General features: G+C 45.6%; 12 non-coding genes across 12 annotated transcripts; all 12 read left to right on the top strand.

The window, feature by feature from the left end:
• The first annotated feature begins 115 nt into the window (after nucleotides 1-115).
• LOC120984815 lies at nucleotides 116-306 on the top strand. The gene has a single exon (XR_005775410.1). It is a non-coding gene; the product is annotated as a U2 spliceosomal RNA (small nuclear RNA).
• A 1,034-nt stretch (nucleotides 307-1,340) lies between these two features.
• LOC120984814 lies at nucleotides 1,341-1,531 on the top strand. The gene has a single exon (XR_005775409.1). It is a non-coding gene; the product is annotated as a U2 spliceosomal RNA (small nuclear RNA).
• Nucleotides 1,532-2,563: 1,032 nt separating this feature from the next.
• Nucleotides 2,564-2,754, top strand: LOC120984813. Its single transcript, XR_005775408.1, has one exon. It is a non-coding gene; the product is annotated as a U2 spliceosomal RNA (small nuclear RNA).
• Nucleotides 2,755-3,788: 1,034 nt separating this feature from the next.
• Nucleotides 3,789-3,979, top strand: LOC120984811. Its single transcript, XR_005775406.1, has one exon. It is a non-coding gene; the product is annotated as a U2 spliceosomal RNA (small nuclear RNA).
• Nucleotides 3,980-5,012: 1,033 nt separating this feature from the next.
• Nucleotides 5,013-5,203, top strand: LOC120984810. Its single transcript, XR_005775405.1, has one exon. It is a non-coding gene; the product is annotated as a U2 spliceosomal RNA (small nuclear RNA).
• Nucleotides 5,204-7,806: 2,603 nt separating this feature from the next.
• LOC120984781 lies at nucleotides 7,807-7,999 on the top strand. Its single transcript, XR_005775385.1, has one exon. It is a non-coding gene; the product is annotated as a U2 spliceosomal RNA (small nuclear RNA).
• A 1,032-nt stretch (nucleotides 8,000-9,031) lies between these two features.
• On the top strand, nucleotides 9,032-9,222 carry LOC120984809. Its single transcript, XR_005775404.1, has one exon. It is a non-coding gene; the product is annotated as a U2 spliceosomal RNA (small nuclear RNA).
• Nucleotides 9,223-10,253: 1,031 nt separating this feature from the next.
• On the top strand, nucleotides 10,254-10,444 carry LOC120984807. The gene has a single exon (XR_005775403.1). It is a non-coding gene; the product is annotated as a U2 spliceosomal RNA (small nuclear RNA).
• A 1,031-nt stretch (nucleotides 10,445-11,475) lies between these two features.
• On the top strand, nucleotides 11,476-11,666 carry LOC120984806. Its single transcript, XR_005775402.1, has one exon. It is a non-coding gene; the product is annotated as a U2 spliceosomal RNA (small nuclear RNA).
• Nucleotides 11,667-12,697: 1,031 nt separating this feature from the next.
• Nucleotides 12,698-12,888, top strand: LOC120984805. The gene has a single exon (XR_005775401.1). It is a non-coding gene; the product is annotated as a U2 spliceosomal RNA (small nuclear RNA).
• Nucleotides 12,889-15,509: 2,621 nt separating this feature from the next.
• LOC120984773 lies at nucleotides 15,510-15,697 on the top strand. Its single transcript, XR_005775380.1, has one exon. It is a non-coding gene; the product is annotated as a U2 spliceosomal RNA (small nuclear RNA).
• Nucleotides 15,698-16,732: 1,035 nt separating this feature from the next.
• On the top strand, nucleotides 16,733-16,923 carry LOC120984804. The gene has a single exon (XR_005775400.1). It is a non-coding gene; the product is annotated as a U2 spliceosomal RNA (small nuclear RNA).
• Nucleotides 16,924-17,004: the final 81 nt, after the last annotated feature.

Raw genomic sequence — 17,004 nt, 5'->3', positions numbered from 1 at the left:
TGTGAGAGAAAGAAGCCTCCCGGACTGTGTATTGGGCTGGGGACAGTAGTCTATTGCCTTCATTAGTGCTCTGCATTGGGGACCATCGGCCTGTACTGCGAACCCTTTTCAGGTTATCGCTTCTCGGCCTTTTGGCTAAGATCAAGTGTAGTATCTGTTCTTATCAGTTTAATATCTGATACGTCCCCTATCTGGGGACCATATATTAAATGGATTTTTCGAACAGGGAGATGGAAAAAGAGCTTGCTCTGTCCACTCCACGCATTGACCTGGTATTGCAGTACCTCCAGGACCGGTGCACCCCTTCTAATCCAGTATGAAAAAACAGAATGAAATTGAAATGGATTGCAAGCATCATCCTTCCAGCCAAGCAAGTGGAAAGTTGTGTGTGTCGTGCCTCCTTCAGCTTCTCCTCTGTCTGCCCAGTCAGTGCAGTGTTGCTTTTTGCATATAATACCTGCATCTAGTCTGTCAATCTCCTAATTGCATCAGCTGTCGGTTGTTTCCAGCACCAAGCAACCCATTCAGCCCAGTGTCGTCACACACACCCTGGATCCAATTAGACTGATGATTGGTTAATTGGCTTATCACCTGAATGAATTGTTTGGACCTCCCCTCCTCCACGTTTGATTTGGGCCTGTTGTGCACACCTCGGAGGGTTGCTGAGTCGTCTCTGGCAGGCAATTGACCCTTTTTTGTATCAAGTTGGCTGGATGTAACCATTTAGCTTTTGCAGTGCTTCAATAAATGAGTAAAGTTTGCCTGTGTCTCCCTCTTGTGGATCTTTTGAACTGGATTACTTAGTGGCTAAAAAGTAGCCCAGCACTTCCTATGCAGCTGGACCTACCTTGTCTGTTCAATGGACGGAACACTGCGCGTGTCACAAGAGCCTTGTCAGGTCAAGAGGTCAAAGAGGTCAAGTAAGGTCAGCTATTGGATGACATCACAAGGGCCCTGATGGAACACTCAACAATGGTGCCGTGACATCACAATCAACAATGGTTATCCTTTTTTTTTTTTTTTTTTTTTTTTTTTCCTTTCACTCACTACTATTCCTATCATGCTTTCTGCTTGGCGTGCTTTGGCACCGCACCAGGAATTTCGTGCGAAGAAAAGGCGTGTCCAAAAGTCGCGTGTGGGCGGAGCTATGCAGATAGCAAACACGAAAAGAAGCATGCTGGTGTGACTTCTGTGCGTAGGACGCGCGTGAACGTTTTCCCCGGTTTGTGAGAGAAAGAAGCCTCCCGGACTGTGTATTGGGCTGGGGACAGTAGTCTATTGCCTTCATTAGTGCTCTGCATTGGGGACCATCGGCCTGTACTGCGAACCCTTTTCAGGTTATCGCTTCTCGGCCTTTTGGCTAAGATCAAGTGTAGTATCTGTTCTTATCAGTTTAATATCTGATACGTCCCCTATCTGGGGACCATATATTAAATGGATTTTTCGAACAGGGAGATGGAAAAAGAGCTTGCTCTGTCCACTCCACGCATTGACCTGGTATTGCAGTACCTCCAGGACCGGTGCACCCCTTCTAATCCAGTATGAAAAAACAGAATGAAATTGAAATGGATTGCAAGCATCATCCTTCCAGCCAAGCAAGTGGAAAGTTGTGTGTGTCGTGCCTCCTTCAGCTTCTCCTCTGTCTGCCCAGTCAGTGCAGTGTTGCTTTTTGCATATAATACCTGCATCTAGTCTGTCAATCTCCTAATTGCATCAGCTGTCGGTTGTTTCCAGCACCAAGCAACCCATTCAGCCCAGTGTCGTCACACACACCCTGGATCCAATTAAGACTGATGATTGGTTAATTGGCTTATCACCTGAATGAATTGTTTGGACCTCCCCTCCTCCACGTTTGATTTGGGCCTGTTGTGCACACCTCGGAGGGTTGCTGAGTCGTCTCTGGCAGGCAATTGACCCTTTTTTGTATCAAGTTGGCTGGATGTAACCATTTAGCTTTTGCAGTGCTTCAATAAATGAGTAAAGTTTGCCTGTGTCTCCCTCTTGTGGATCTTTTGAACTGGATTACTTAGTGGCTAAAAAGTAGCCCAGCACTTCCTATGCAGCTGGACCTACCTTGTCTGTTCAATGGACGGAACACTGCGCGTGTCACAAGAGCCTTGTCAGGTCAAGAGGTCAAAGAGGTCAAGTAAGGTCAGCTATTGGATGACATCACAAGGGCCCTGATGGAACACTCAACAATGGTGCCGTGACATCACAATCAACAATGGTTATCCTTTTTTTTTTTTTTTTTTTTTTTTCCTTTCACTCACTACTATTCCTATCATGCTTTCTGCTTGGCGTGCTTTGGCACCGCACCAGGAATTTCGTGCGAAGAAAAGGCGTGTCCAAAAGTCGCGTGTGGGCGGAGCTATGCAGATAGCAAACACGAAAAGAAGCATGCTGGTGTGACTTCTGTGCGTAGGACGCGCGTGAACGTTTTCCCCGGTTTGTGAGAGAAAGAAGCCTCCCGGACTGTGTATTGGGCTGGGGACAGTAGTCTATTGCCTTCATTAGTGCTCTGCATTGGGGACCATCGGCCTGTACTGCGAACCCTTTTCAGGTTATCGCTTCTCGGCCTTTTGGCTAAGATCAAGTGTAGTATCTGTTCTTATCAGTTTAATATCTGATACGTCCCCTATCTGGGGACCATATATTAAATGGATTTTTCGAACAGGGAGATGGAAAAAGAGCTTGCTCTGTCCACTCCACGCATTGACCTGGTATTGCAGTACCTCCAGGACCGGTGCACCCCTTCTAATCCAGTATGAAAAAACAGAATGAAATTGAAATGGATTGCAAGCATCATCCTTCCAGCCAAGCAAGTGGAAAGTTGTGTGTGTCGTGCCTCCTTCAGCTTCTCCTCTGTCTGCCCAGTCAGTGCAGTGTTGCTTTTTGCATATAATACCTGCATCTAGTCTGTCAATCTCCTAATTGCATCAGCTGTCGGTTGTTTCCAGCACCAAGCAACCCATTCAGCCCCAGTGTCGTCACACACACCCTGGATCCAATTAAGACTGATGATTGGTTAATTGGCTTATCACCTGAATGAATTGTTTGGACCTCCCCTCCTCCACGTTTGATTTGGGCCTGTTGTGCACACCTCGGAGGGTTGCTGAGTCGTCTCTGGCAGGCAATTGACCCTTTTTTGTATCAAGTTGGCTGGATGTAACCATTTAGCTTTTGCAGTGCTTCAATAAATGAGTAAAGTTTGCCTGTGTCTCCCTCTTGTGGATCTTTTGAACTGGATTACTTAGTGGCTAAAAAGTAGCCCAGCACTTCCTATGCAGCTGGACCTACCTTGTCTGTTCAATGGACGGAACACTGCGCGTGTCACAAGAGCCTTGTCAGGTCAAGAGGTCAAAGAGGTCAAGTAAGGTCAGCTATTGGATGACATCACAAGGGCCCTGATGGAACACTCAACAATGGTGCCGTGACATCACAATCAACAATGGTTATCCTTTTTTTTTTTTTTTTTTTTTTTTTCCTTTCACTCACTACTATTCCTATCATGCTTTCTGCTTGGCGTGCTTTGGCACCGCACCAGGAATTTCGTGCGAAGAAAAGGCGTGTCCAAAAGTCGCGTGTGGGCGGAGCTATGCAGATAGCAAACACGAAAAGAAGCATGCTGGTGTGACTTCTGTGCGTAGGACGCGCGTGAACGTTTTCCCCGGTTTGTGAGAGAAAGAAGCCTCCCGGACTGTGTATTGGGCTGGGGACAGTAGTCTATTGCCTTCATTAGTGCTCTGCATTGGGGACCATCGGCCTGTACTGCGAACCCTTTTCAGGTTATCGCTTCTCGGCCTTTTGGCTAAGATCAAGTGTAGTATCTGTTCTTATCAGTTTAATATCTGATACGTCCCCTATCTGGGGACCATATATTAAATGGATTTTTCGAACAGGGAGATGGAAAAAGAGCTTGCTCTGTCCACTCCACGCATTGACCTGGTATTGCAGTACCTCCAGGACCGGTGCACCCCTTCTAATCCAGTATGAAAAAACAGAATGAAATTGAAATGGATTGCAAGCATCATCCTTCCAGCCAAGCAAGTGGAAAGTTGTGTGTGTCGTGCCTCCTTCAGCTTCTCCTCTGTCTGCCCAGTCAGTGCAGTGTTGCTTTTTGCATATAATACCTGCATCTAGTCTGTCAATCTCCTAATTGCATCAGCTGTCGGTTGTTTCCAGCACCAAGCAACCCATTCAGCCCCAGTGTCGTCACACACACCCTGGATCCAATTAAGACTGATGATTGGTTAATTGGCTTATCACCTGAATGAATTGTTTGGACCTCCCCTCCTCCACGTTTGATTTGGGCCTGTTGTGCACACCTCGGAGGGTTGCTGAGTCGTCTCTGGCAGGCAATTGACCCTTTTTTGTATCAAGTTGGCTGGATGTAACCATTTAGCTTTTGCAGTGCTTCAATAAATGAGTAAAGTTTGCCTGTGTCTCCCTCTTGTGGATCTTTTGAACTGGATTACTTAGTGGCTAAAAAGTAGCCCAGCACTTCCTATGCAGCTGGACCTACCTTGTCTGTTCAATGGACGGAACACTGCGCGTGTCACAAGAGCCTTGTCAGGTCAAGAGGTCAAAGAGGTCAAGTAAGGTCAGCTATTGGATGACATCACAAGGGCCCTGATGGAACACTCAACAATGGTGCCGTGACATCACAATCAACAATGGTTATCCTTTTTTTTTTTTTTTTTTTTTTTTCCTTTCACTCACTACTATTCCTATCATGCTTTCTGCTTGGCGTGCTTTGGCACCGCACCAGGAATTTCGTGCGAAGAAAAGGCGTGTCCAAAAGTCGCGTGTGGGCGGAGCTATGCAGATAGCAAACACGAAAAGAAGCATGCTGGTGTGACTTCTGTGCGTAGGACGCGCGTGAACGTTTTCCCCGGTTTGTGAGAGAAAGAAGCCTCCCGGACTGTGTATTGGGCTGGGGACAGTAGTCTATTGCCTTCATTAGTGCTCTGCATTGGGGACCATCGGCCTGTACTGCGAACCCTTTTCAGGTTATCGCTTCTCGGCCTTTTGGCTAAGATCAAGTGTAGTATCTGTTCTTATCAGTTTAATATCTGATACGTCCCCTATCTGGGGACCATATATTAAATGGATTTTTCGAACAGGGAGATGGAAAAAGAGCTTGCTCTGTCCACTCCACGCATTGACCTGGTATTGCAGTACCTCCAGGACCGGTGCACCCCTTCTAATCCAGTATGAAAAAACAGAATGAAATTGAAATGGATTGCAAGCATCATCCTTCCAGCCAAGCAAGTGGAAAGTTGTGTGTGTCGTGCCTCCTTCAGCTTCTCCTCTGTCTGCCCAGTCAGTGCAGTGTTGCTTTTTGCATATAATACCTGCATCTAGTCTGTCAATCTCCTAATTGCATCAGCTGTCGGTTGTTTCCAGCACCAAGCAACCCATTCAGCCCAGTGTCGTCACACACACCCTGGATCCAATTAAGACTGATGATTGGTTAATTGGCTTATCACCTGAATGAATTGTTTGGACCTCCCCTCCTCCACGTTTGATTTGGGCCTGTTGTGCACACCTCGGAGGGTTGCTGAGTCGTCTCTGGCAGGCAATTGACCCTTTTTTGTATCAAGTTGGCTGGATGTAACCATTTAGCTTTTGCAGTGCTTCAATAAATGAGTAAAGTTTGCCTGTGTCTCCCTCTTGTGGATCTTTTGAACTGGATTACTTAGTGGCTAAAAAGTAGCCCAGCACTTCCTATGCAGCTGGACCTACCTTGTCTGTTCAATGGACGGAACACTGCGCGTGTCACAAGAGCCTTGTCAGGTCAAGAGGTCAAAGAGGTCAAGTAAGGTCAGCTATTGGATGACATCACAAGGGCCCTGATGGAACACTCAACAATGGTGCCGTGACATCACAATCAACAATGGTTATCCTTTTTTTTTTTTTTTTTTTTTTTTTTCCTTTCACTCACTACTATTCCTATCATGCTTTCTGCTTGGCGTGCTTTGGCACCGCACCAGGAATTTCGTGCGAAGAAAAGGCGTGTCCAAAAGTCGCGTGTGGGCGGAGCTATGCAGATAGCAAACACGAAAAGAAGCATGCTGGTGTGACTTCTGTGCGTAGGACGCGCGTGAACGTTTTCCCCGGTTTGTGAGAGAAAGAAGCCTCCCGGACTGTGTATTGGGCTGGGGACAGTAGTCTATTGCCTTCATTAGTGCTCTGCATTGGGGACCATCGGCCTGTACTGCGAACCCTTTTCAGGTTATCGCTTCTCGGCCTTTTGGCTAAGATCAAGTGTAGAGATACATTGGGTCTTGGCCAGAAGGTGCCTGGGGTACCCGTCTCCTCTGCCTTGGAGGTTGGGGCCGCGCTGAAAAGTTCGGTCCTGCCTCCTTGCTGCTATTGGGGAGCGGCTTAGTCCCTGGGCAACGGGAAGCGATCACCTTGCCTGCTACTTTGTGGTAGGGCGCTTCAAGTCCCTGTGTCGTGGCTTCTAATCGGATGGCGATGACGATGATGATGGAGACGGCAGAAACGGAGTTCCAGATTCCAGAGATGGACGAAGTACCGGCGTACGAAAGAATACGGAATGGCGTGCGGTTTTTATTGTTGGATCCTCGGAAGAAGGAGAAGGGACTTGCCTTTTTGGTTGAAGAAGTGCTGATAGGACTCATAGAGGTACGCAAGGAGTTCATCCTTTCAATGCTTGAATTCCCAAAGCGAGGATTATATGATGTGGTATTCGTTACTGAAGACGTATGTGCTGCTGTATTGAAGCAAGTGGAACATTTCAGGCTGAGCCCTGTTATGAATGGTGTGAAAGTGATGCCGCATTTTCCAAGGAGGGAGCGAGTGGTCACCGTGAGGATGTATAGTCCTTACGTCCCGGAAGAGGACATTATGGTGTTTTTGTTACGGTTCTGTGAGAAGGTTTCCTGCAATGGAAAGATTTTTAATAAGTACGGTATATGGTCCACTAAGTGGAAATTCTTTGTGAAATTTAAGGAGGATGCTGGGGGAGAGATGATATTTCCACCAGCTAGGTTTAAAATCGGAGCAGTCAATGGCGATCTATTCTTCAATGGAATGCCGGGTTTCTGTAAAAACTGTAAGACATATGGTCATGAGAAAGATGCTTGTGAAGAGCAGTGGTGTGCAAATTGTGAAGGAGGAGGTCATTTAGCATCAGGATGTAAAAAGAAGAAAAAATGTAATCTATGTGGGGAAGACAATCATGTCTACTTGTCATGTCCTAAAAGGAAAGGAGAAGAAATAAAAAGGAAGAGGAAAGATGAAGATAGTCAAAAAAAAAAAAGAGAACCAAAAAGAAGAAATTGGAATTAGGAGGGTTGTAAGAGAAAATAAGAAAGATGAAAAGAAGGGAGATTTAAAAGGTGGAAAAGAAGCAAGAAGAGAAGAAAAGAAGGAAGAAGAGTCACCTTTTGAGAAAATAGATAAAGAAATAGAAAAATTAGTAAGAACGGGAGTTAATCTTAATTGTCTGTATAATAAAGTTAGACAGATGTTGGTAGATCGGAGGCAAGAGTTTTTTGAGCGGTTTAAAGTTCATCCGGCTCTTCAATCTGGGATACCAGATCCTTTGTTACCAGAGTTAATAATTCATAGGAATGTAATGAGGAGGTTGATGTATTGTGCTTGGTCCTGTGGTCTAAGACCCGATTAAGATTAGTTATTTATGTCATGTCTGTTTTTATGTTTTGTTTTGTTAAAAAATTTTTTTTAAAGAAAATAATAAGAAAAAATAATGAATAAAAAGTATAAAAAATGTTGATTCGGATGATGAGGCGTAGGACATATGGGTAATTGATACAAATATGACGCGTCCTCTGACGCATCAACTAAAAAAAAAAAATCTGTTCTTATCAGTTTAATATCTGATACGTCCCCTATCTGGGGACCATATATTAAATGGATTTTTCGAACAGGGAGATGGAAAAAGAGCTTGCTCTGTCCACTCCACGCATTGACCTGGTATTGCAGTACCTCCAGGACCGGTGCACCCCTTCTAATCCAGTATGAAAAAACAGAATGAAATTGAAATGGATTGCAAGCATCATCCTTCCAGCCAAGCAAGTGGAAAGTTGTGTGTGTCGTGCCTCCTTCAGCTTCTCCTCTGTCTGCCCAGTCAGTGCAGTGTTGCTTTTTGCATATAATACCTGCATCTAGTCTGTCAATCTCCTAATTGCATCAGCTGTCGGTTGTTTCCAGCACCAAGCAACCCATTCAGCCCCAGTGTCGTCACACACACCCTGGATCCAATTAAGACTGATGATTGGTTAATTGGCTTATCACCTGAATGAATTGTTTGGACCTCCCCTCCTCCACGTTTGATTTGGGCCTGTTGTGCACACCTCGGAGGGTTGCTGAGTCGTCTCTGGCAGGCAATTGACCCTTTTTTGTATCAAGTTGGCTGGATGTAACCATTTAGCTTTTGCAGTGCTTCAATAAATGAGTAAAGTTTGCCTGTGTCTCCCTCTTGTGGATCTTTTGAACTGGATTACTTAGTGGCTAAAAAGTAGCCCAGCACTTCCTATGCAGCTGGACCTACCTTGTCTGTTCAATGGACGGAACACTGCGCGTGTCACAAGAGCCTTGTCAGGTCAAGAGGTCAAAGAGGTCAAGTAAGGTCAGCTATTGGATGACATCACAAGGGCCCTGATGGAACACTCAACAATGGTGCCGTGACATCACAATCAACAATGGTTATCCTTTTTTTTTTTTTTTTTTTTTTTCCTTTCACTCACTACTATTCCTATCATGCTTTCTGCTTGGCGTGCTTTGGCACCGCACCAGGAATTTCGTGCGAAGAAAAGGCGTGTCCAAAAGTCGCGTGTGGGCGGAGCTATGCAGATAGCAAACACGAAAAGAAGCATGCTGGTGTGACTTCTGTGCGTAGGACGCGCGTGAACGTTTTCCCCGGTTTGTGAGAGAAAGAAGCCTCCCGGACTGTGTATTGGGCTGGGGACAGTAGTCTATTGCCTTCATTAGTGCTCTGCATTGGGGACCATCGGCCTGTACTGCGAACCCTTTTCAGGTTATCGCTTCTCGGCCTTTTGGCTAAGATCAAGTGTAGTATCTGTTCTTATCAGTTTAATATCTGATACGTCCCCTATCTGGGGACCATATATTAAATGGATTTTTCGAACAGGGAGATGGAAAAAGAGCTTGCTCTGTCCACTCCACGCATTGACCTGGTATTGCAGTACCTCCAGGACCGGTGCACCCCTTCTAATCCAGTATGAAAAAACAGAATGAAATTGAAATGGATTGCAAGCATCATCCTTCCAGCCAAGCAAGTGGAAAGTTGTGTGTGTCGTGCCTCCTTCAGCTTCTCCTCTGTCTGCCCAGTCAGTGCAGTGTTGCTTTTTGCATATAATACCTGCATCTAGTCTGTCAATCTCCTAATTGCATCAGCTGTCGGTTGTTTCCAGCACCAAGCAACCCATTCAGCCCCAGTGTCGTCACACACACCCTGGATCCAATTAAGACTGATGATTGGTTAATTGGCTTATCACCTGAATGAATTGTTTGGACCTCCCCTCCTCCACGTTTGATTTGGGCCTGTTGTGCACACCTCGGAGGGTTGCTGAGTCGTCTCTGGCAGGCAATTGACCCTTTTTTGTATCAAGTTGGCTGGATGTAACCATTTAGCTTTTGCAGTGCTTCAATAAATGAGTAAAGTTTGCCTGTGTCTCCCTCTTGTGGATCTTTTGAACTGGATTACTTAGTGGCTAAAAAGTAGCCCAGCACTTCCTATGCAGCTGGACCTACCTTGTCTGTTCAATGGACGGAACACTGCGCGTGTCACAAGAGCCTTGTCAGGTCAAGAGGTCAAAGAGGTCAAGTAAGGTCAGCTATTGGATGACATCACAAGGGCCCTGATGGAACACTCAACAATGGTGCCGTGACATCACAATCAACAATGGTTATCCTTTTTTTTTTTTTTTTTTTTTTCCTTTCACTCACTACTATTCCTATCATGCTTTCTGCTTGGCGTGCTTTGGCACCGCACCAGGAATTTCGTGCGAAGAAAAGGCGTGTCCAAAAGTCGCGTGTGGGCGGAGCTATGCAGATAGCAAACACGAAAAGAAGCATGCTGGTGTGACTTCTGTGCGTAGGACGCGCGTGAACGTTTTCCCCGGTTTGTGAGAGAAAGAAGCCTCCCGGACTGTGTATTGGGCTGGGGACAGTAGTCTATTGCCTTCATTAGTGCTCTGCATTGGGGACCATCGGCCTGTACTGCGAACCCTTTTCAGGTTATCGCTTCTCGGCCTTTTGGCTAAGATCAAGTGTAGTATCTGTTCTTATCAGTTTAATATCTGATACGTCCCCTATCTGGGGACCATATATTAAATGGATTTTTCGAACAGGGAGATGGAAAAAGAGCTTGCTCTGTCCACTCCACGCATTGACCTGGTATTGCAGTACCTCCAGGACCGGTGCACCCCTTCTAATCCAGTATGAAAAAACAGAATGAAATTGAAATGGATTGCAAGCATCATCCTTCCAGCCAAGCAAGTGGAAAGTTGTGTGTGTCGTGCCTCCTTCAGCTTCTCCTCTGTCTGCCCAGTCAGTGCAGTGTTGCTTTTTGCATATAATACCTGCATCTAGTCTGTCAATCTCCTAATTGCATCAGCTGTCGGTTGTTTCCAGCACCAAGCAACCCATTCAGCCCCAGTGTCGTCACACACACCCTGGATCCAATTAAGACTGATGATTGGTTAATTGGCTTATCACCTGAATGAATTGTTTGGACCTCCCCTCCTCCACGTTTGATTTGGGCCTGTTGTGCACACCTCGGAGGGTTGCTGAGTCGTCTCTGGCAGGCAATTGACCCTTTTTTGTATCAAGTTGGCTGGATGTAACCATTTAGCTTTTGCAGTGCTTCAATAAATGAGTAAAGTTTGCCTGTGTCTCCCTCTTGTGGATCTTTTGAACTGGATTACTTAGTGGCTAAAAAGTAGCCCAGCACTTCCTATGCAGCTGGACCTACCTTGTCTGTTCAATGGACGGAACACTGCGCGTGTCACAAGAGCCTTGTCAGGTCAAGAGGTCAAAGAGGTCAAGTAAGGTCAGCTATTGGATGACATCACAAGGGCCCTGATGGAACACTCAACAATGGTGCCGTGACATCACAATCAACAATGGTTATCCTTTTTTTTTTTTTTTTTTTTTTCCTTTCACTCACTACTATTCCTATCATGCTTTCTGCTTGGCGTGCTTTGGCACCGCACCAGGAATTTCGTGCGAAGAAAAGGCGTGTCCAAAAGTCGCGTGTGGGCGGAGCTATGCAGATAGCAAACACGAAAAGAAGCATGCTGGTGTGACTTCTGTGCGTAGGACGCGCGTGAACGTTTTCCCCGGTTTGTGAGAGAAAGAAGCCTCCCGGACTGTGTATTGGGCTGGGGACAGTAGTCTATTGCCTTCATTAGTGCTCTGCATTGGGGACCATCGGCCTGTACTGCGAACCCTTTTCAGGTTATCGCTTCTCGGCCTTTTGGCTAAGATCAAGTGTAGTATCTGTTCTTATCAGTTTAATATCTGATACGTCCCCTATCTGGGGACCATATATTAAATGGATTTTTCGAACAGGGAGATGGAAAAAGAGCTTGCTCTGTCCACTCCACGCATTGACCTGGTATTGCAGTACCTCCAGGACCGGTGCACCCCTTCTAATCCAGTATGAAAAAACAGAATGAAATTGAAATGGATTGCAAGCATCATCCTTCCAGCCAAGCAAGTGGAAAGTTGTGTGTGTCGTGCCTCCTTCAGCTTCTCCTCTGTCTGCCCAGTCAGTGCAGTGTTGCTTTTTGCATATAATACCTGCATCTAGTCTGTCAATCTCCTAATTGCATCAGCTGTCGGTTGTTTCCAGCACCAAGCAACCCATTCAGCCCCAGTGTCGTCACACACACCCTGGATCCAATTAAGACTGATGATTGGTTAATTGGCTTATCACCTGAATGAATTGTTTGGACCTCCCCTCCTCCACGTTTGATTTGGGCCTGTTGTGCACACCTCGGAGGGTTGCTGAGTCGTCTCTGGCAGGCAATTGACCCTTTTTTGTATCAAGTTGGCTGGATGTAACCATTTAGCTTTTGCAGTGCTTCAATAAATGAGTAAAGTTTGCCTGTGTCTCCCTCTTGTGGATCTTTTGAACTGGATTACTTAGTGGCTAAAAAGTAGCCCAGCACTTCCTATGCAGCTGGACCTACCTTGTCTGTTCAATGGACGGAACACTGCGCGTGTCACAAGAGCCTTGTCAGGTCAAGAGGTCAAAGAGGTCAAGTAAGGTCAGCTATTGGATGACATCACAAGGGCCCTGATGGAACACTCAACAATGGTGCCGTGACATCACAATCAACAATGGTTATCCTTTTTTTTTTTTTTTTTTTTTTCCTTTCACTCACTACTATTCCTATCATGCTTTCTGCTTGGCGTGCTTTGGCACCGCACCAGGAATTTCGTGCGAAGAAAAGGCGTGTCCAAAAGTCGCGTGTGGGCGGAGCTATGCAGATAGCAAACACGAAAAGAAGCATGCTGGTGTGACTTCTGTGCGTAGGACGCGCGTGAACGTTTTCCCCGGTTTGTGAGAGAAAGAAGCCTCCCGGACTGTGTATTGGGCTGGGGACAGTAGTCTATTGCCTTCATTAGTGCTCTGCATTGGGGACCATCGGCCTGTACTGCGAACCCTTTTCAGGTTATCGCTTCTCGGCCTTTTGGCTAAGATCAAGTGTAGTATCTGTTCTTATCAGTTTAATATCTGATACGTCCCCTATCTGGGGACCATATATTAAATGGATTTTTCGAACAGGGAGATGGAAAAAGAGCTTGCTCTGTCCACTCCACGCATTGACCTGGTATTGCAGTACCTCCAGGACCGGTGCACCCCTTCTAATCCAGTATGAAAAAACAGAATGAAATTGAAATGGATTGCAAGCATCATCCTTCCAGCCAAGCAAGTGGAAAGTTGTGTGTGTCGTGCCTCCTTCAGCTTCTCCTCTGTCTGCCCAGTCAGTGCAGTGTTGCTTTTTGCATATAATACCTGCATCTAGTCTGTCAATCTCCTAATTGCATCAGCTGTCGGTTGTTTCCAGCACCAAGCAACCCATTCAGCCCCAGTGTCGTCACACACACCCTGGATCCAATTAAGACTGATGATTGGTTAATTGGCTTATCACCTGAATGAATTGTTTGGACCTCCCCTCCTCCACGTTTGATTTGGGCCTGTTGTGCACACCTCGGAGGGTTGCTGAGTCGTCTCTGGCAGGCAATTGACCCTTTTTTGTATCAAGTTGGCTGGATGTAACCATTTAGCTTTTGCAGTGCTTCAATAAATGAGTAAAGTTTGCCTGTGTCTCCCTCTTGTGGATCTTTTGAACTGGATTACTTAGTGGCTAAAAAGTAGCCCAGCACTTCCTATGCAGCTGGACCTACCTTGTCTGTTCAATGGACGGAACACTGCGCGTGTCACAAGAGCCTTGTCAGGTCAAGAGGTCAAAGAGGTCAAGTAAGGTCAGCTATTGGATGACATCACAAGGGCCCTGATGGAACACTCAACAATGGTGCCGTGACATCACAATCAACAATGGTTATCCTTTTTTTTTTTTTTTTTTTTTTCCTTTCACTCACTACTATTCCTATCATGCTTTCTGCTTGGCGTGCTTTGGCACCGCACCAGGAATTTCGTGCGAAGAAAAGGCGTGTCCAAAAGTCGCGTGTGGGCGGAGCTATGCAGATAGCAAACACGAAAAGAAGCATGCTGGTGTGACTTCTGTGCGTAGGACGCGCGTGAACGTTTTCCCCGGTTTGTGAGAGAAAGAAGCCTCCCGGACTGTGTATTGGGCTGGGGACAGTAGTCTATTGCCTTCATTAGTGCTCTGCATTGGGGACCATCGGCCTGTACTGCGAACCCTTTTCAGGTTATCGCTTCTCGGCCTTTTGGCTAAGATCAAGTGTAGGGATACATTGGGTCTTGGTCAGAAGGTGCCTGGGGTACCCGGCTGCTCGGCCTGGGGGGATCGTCTGAGTTCATAGCTCGGACTTCACCCCCCTGCTGCTATTGGGCAGTCGGCTTAGTCCCTGGGCAACGAGGAGCGATCACCTTACCTGCCTGCTGCCTCGGTAGTGGGTGAAGGGCACTGTGTCAGTTCCGGTTTTGCCTGGCGTACCATTGGAGATGGAGATGGAGGTCCCGAATCCAGACGGAGGAGGAGTTCCTGATCCTGATGATGACAGCTTTGGTCCGGGAGAAGTGCCTACGTACCAGCGGATAAGAAATGGAATCCGTTTCCTGCTACAAGACTCACAGAAAAAGGAGAAAGGACTTACTTTCCTTGTTGAGGATATCTTGGTGGGACTGTTTGGCATCCGAAAGGAGCTGATTTTGGCTATATTGGACTTTCATAAAAGAGGGTCTTATGATGTGATCCTCATTACGGAAGAAGTTTGTACCGGAGTACTCAAGAAACTTGAACTTTGCAAGTTAAGCCCAATCTTGGAGGGCGTGGCGGTATTACCGCATTTTCCGAGGAAAAAGAGACTGGTAACAGTACTTATGTATAGTCCTTACGTGTTACAAGAAGATATTATTTCCTTTTTATTAAGGTATTGTGATAAAGTTATCCCAATGGGTAAAGTGTATAACCAATTTGGTATATGGACTATGAAGTGGAAATTTGAAGTTTTGTTGCATGAAAAGGAGGAAGGGGAATTAATCTTCCCACCTGGGAGATTTAAAATTGGAAAAATTAATGGTGATTTATTTTTTAATGGCATGACTGATTTTTGTCGTAATTGCAAGCAATATGGACACATAAAAGATGATTGTACTGAACAATATTGTGCTAACTGTCAATGTATAGGTCATAGTTATGAAAATTGTAAAGAAAAAAAGAAATGCTATTTATGTGGTAAAATTGGTCACGTCCACGCTTCTTGCCCCCAAAAGAAAAAGGGGGAGGGAGGTGGAGAGGTGAGGGGAAAGCGCAAAGGAGTGGAGGAGACAGAAGCTGCTGAGGAGTCAAAAATAAGAAGGACAGTTAAAGAGAATAAGATAGAGGTAAGAGCAAGAAAGGAGTCAGGAGGAAAAATGGATACAGTAGAAAAGGAAAAATCAGAAAGTATGAAAGTGGTGGAAAAACCTAAAAATCCTTTTGAGAGAGGTTCAGAGGAGGAAGTACATAGTCAGAGAGTATGGTCAGAAATAGAAAGTGCACAGAAATCGGGGGTCAAATTACAGGCCTTATTTGCATATGTTAGGAAATCTATAATAGCTGACAAAGTGAGATTTTTTCAGCGTGCTAAGGTTCATCCATATGATCAAATAAAAATTCCAGATATAGTTACAGAAAATACGGAGTTTGATAGACGTAGTTTGTTGCTTATGTCATATTATGCATGGAAAGATGGTGCTAACCCAGATTGGTTTTGAGTTGATATGTTTTGTTTGTTTGTTTAAAAAAAAACGTTAATTTGTATTTTTATGTAAATATGTTTTAATAAAAATTATGACGTCCCCGTTTGGGGGTGCCAACTAAAAAAAAAAAAATCTGTTCTTATCAGTTTAATATCTGATACGTCCCCTATCTGGGGACCATATATTAAATGGATTTTTCGAACAGGGAGATGGAAAAAGAGCTTGCTCTGTCCACTCCACGCATTGACCTGGTATTGCAGTACCTCCAGGACCGGTGCACCCCTTCTAATCCAGTATGAAAAAACAGAATGAAATTGAAATGGATTGCAAGCATCATCCTTCCAGCCAAGCAAGTGGAAAGTTGTGTGTGTCGTGCCTCCTTCAGCTTCTCCTCTGTCTGCCCAGTCAGTGCAGTGTTGCTTTTTGCATATAATACCTGCATCTAGTCTGTCAATCTCCTAATTGCATCAGCTGTCGGTTGTTTCCAGCACCAAGCAACCCATTCAGCCCAGTGTCGTCACACACACCCTGGATCCAATTAAGACTGATGATTGGTTAATTGGCTTATCACCTGAATGAATTGTTTGGACCTCCCCTCCTCCACGTTTGATTTGGGCCTGTTGTGCACACCTCGGAGGGTTGCTGAGTCGTCTCTGGCAGGCAATTGACCCTTTTTTGTATCAAGTTGGCTGGATGTAACCATTTAGCTTTTGCAGTGCTTCAATAAATGAGTAAAGTTTGCCTGTGTCTCCCTCTTGTGGATCTTTTGAACTGGATTACTTAGTGGCTAAAAAGTAGCCCAGCACTTCCTATGCAGCTGGACCTACCTTGTCTGTTCAATGGACGGAACACTGCGCGTGTCACAAGAGCCTTGTCAGGTCAAGAGGTCAAAGAGGTCAAGTAAGGTCAGCTATTGGATGACATCACAAGGGCCCTGATGGAACACTCAACAATGGTGCCGTGACATCACAATCAACAATGGTTATCCTTTTTTTTTTTTTTTTTTTTTTTTTTTCCTTTCACTCACTACTATTCCTATCATGCTTTCTGCTTGGCGTGCTTTGGCACCGCACCAGGAATTTCGTGCGAAGAAAAGGCGTGTCCAAAAGTCGCGTGTGGGCGGAGCTATGCAGATAGCAAACACGAAAAGAAGCATGCTGGTGTGACTTCTGTGCGTAGGACGCGCGTGAACGTTTTCCCCGGTTTGTGAGAGAAAGAAGCCTCCCGGACTGTGTATTGGGCTGGGGACAGTAGTCTATTGCCTTCATTAGTGCTCTGCATTGGGGACCATCGGCCTGTACTGCGAACCCTTTTCAGGTTATCGCTTCTCGGCCTTTTGGCTAAGATCAAGTGTAGTATCTGTTCTTATCAGTTTAATATCTGATACGTCCCCTATCTGGGGACCATATATTAAATGGATTTTTCGAACAGGGAGATGGAAAAAGAGCTTGCTCTGTCCACTCCACGCATTGACCTGGTATTGCAGTACCTCCAGGACCGGTGCACCCCTTCTAATCCAGTATGAAAAAACAGAATGAAATTGAAATGGATTGCAAGCATCATCCTTCCAGCCAAGCAAGTGGAAAGTTGTG

Source organism: Bufo bufo, unplaced genomic scaffold (assembly GCF_905171765.1).
Source record: "Bufo bufo unplaced genomic scaffold, aBufBuf1.1, whole genome shotgun sequence".
NCBI classification, from domain to species: domain Eukaryota; kingdom Metazoa; phylum Chordata; class Amphibia; order Anura; family Bufonidae; genus Bufo; species Bufo bufo.
This window is presented reverse-complemented; position numbering and strand designations above follow the sequence as displayed.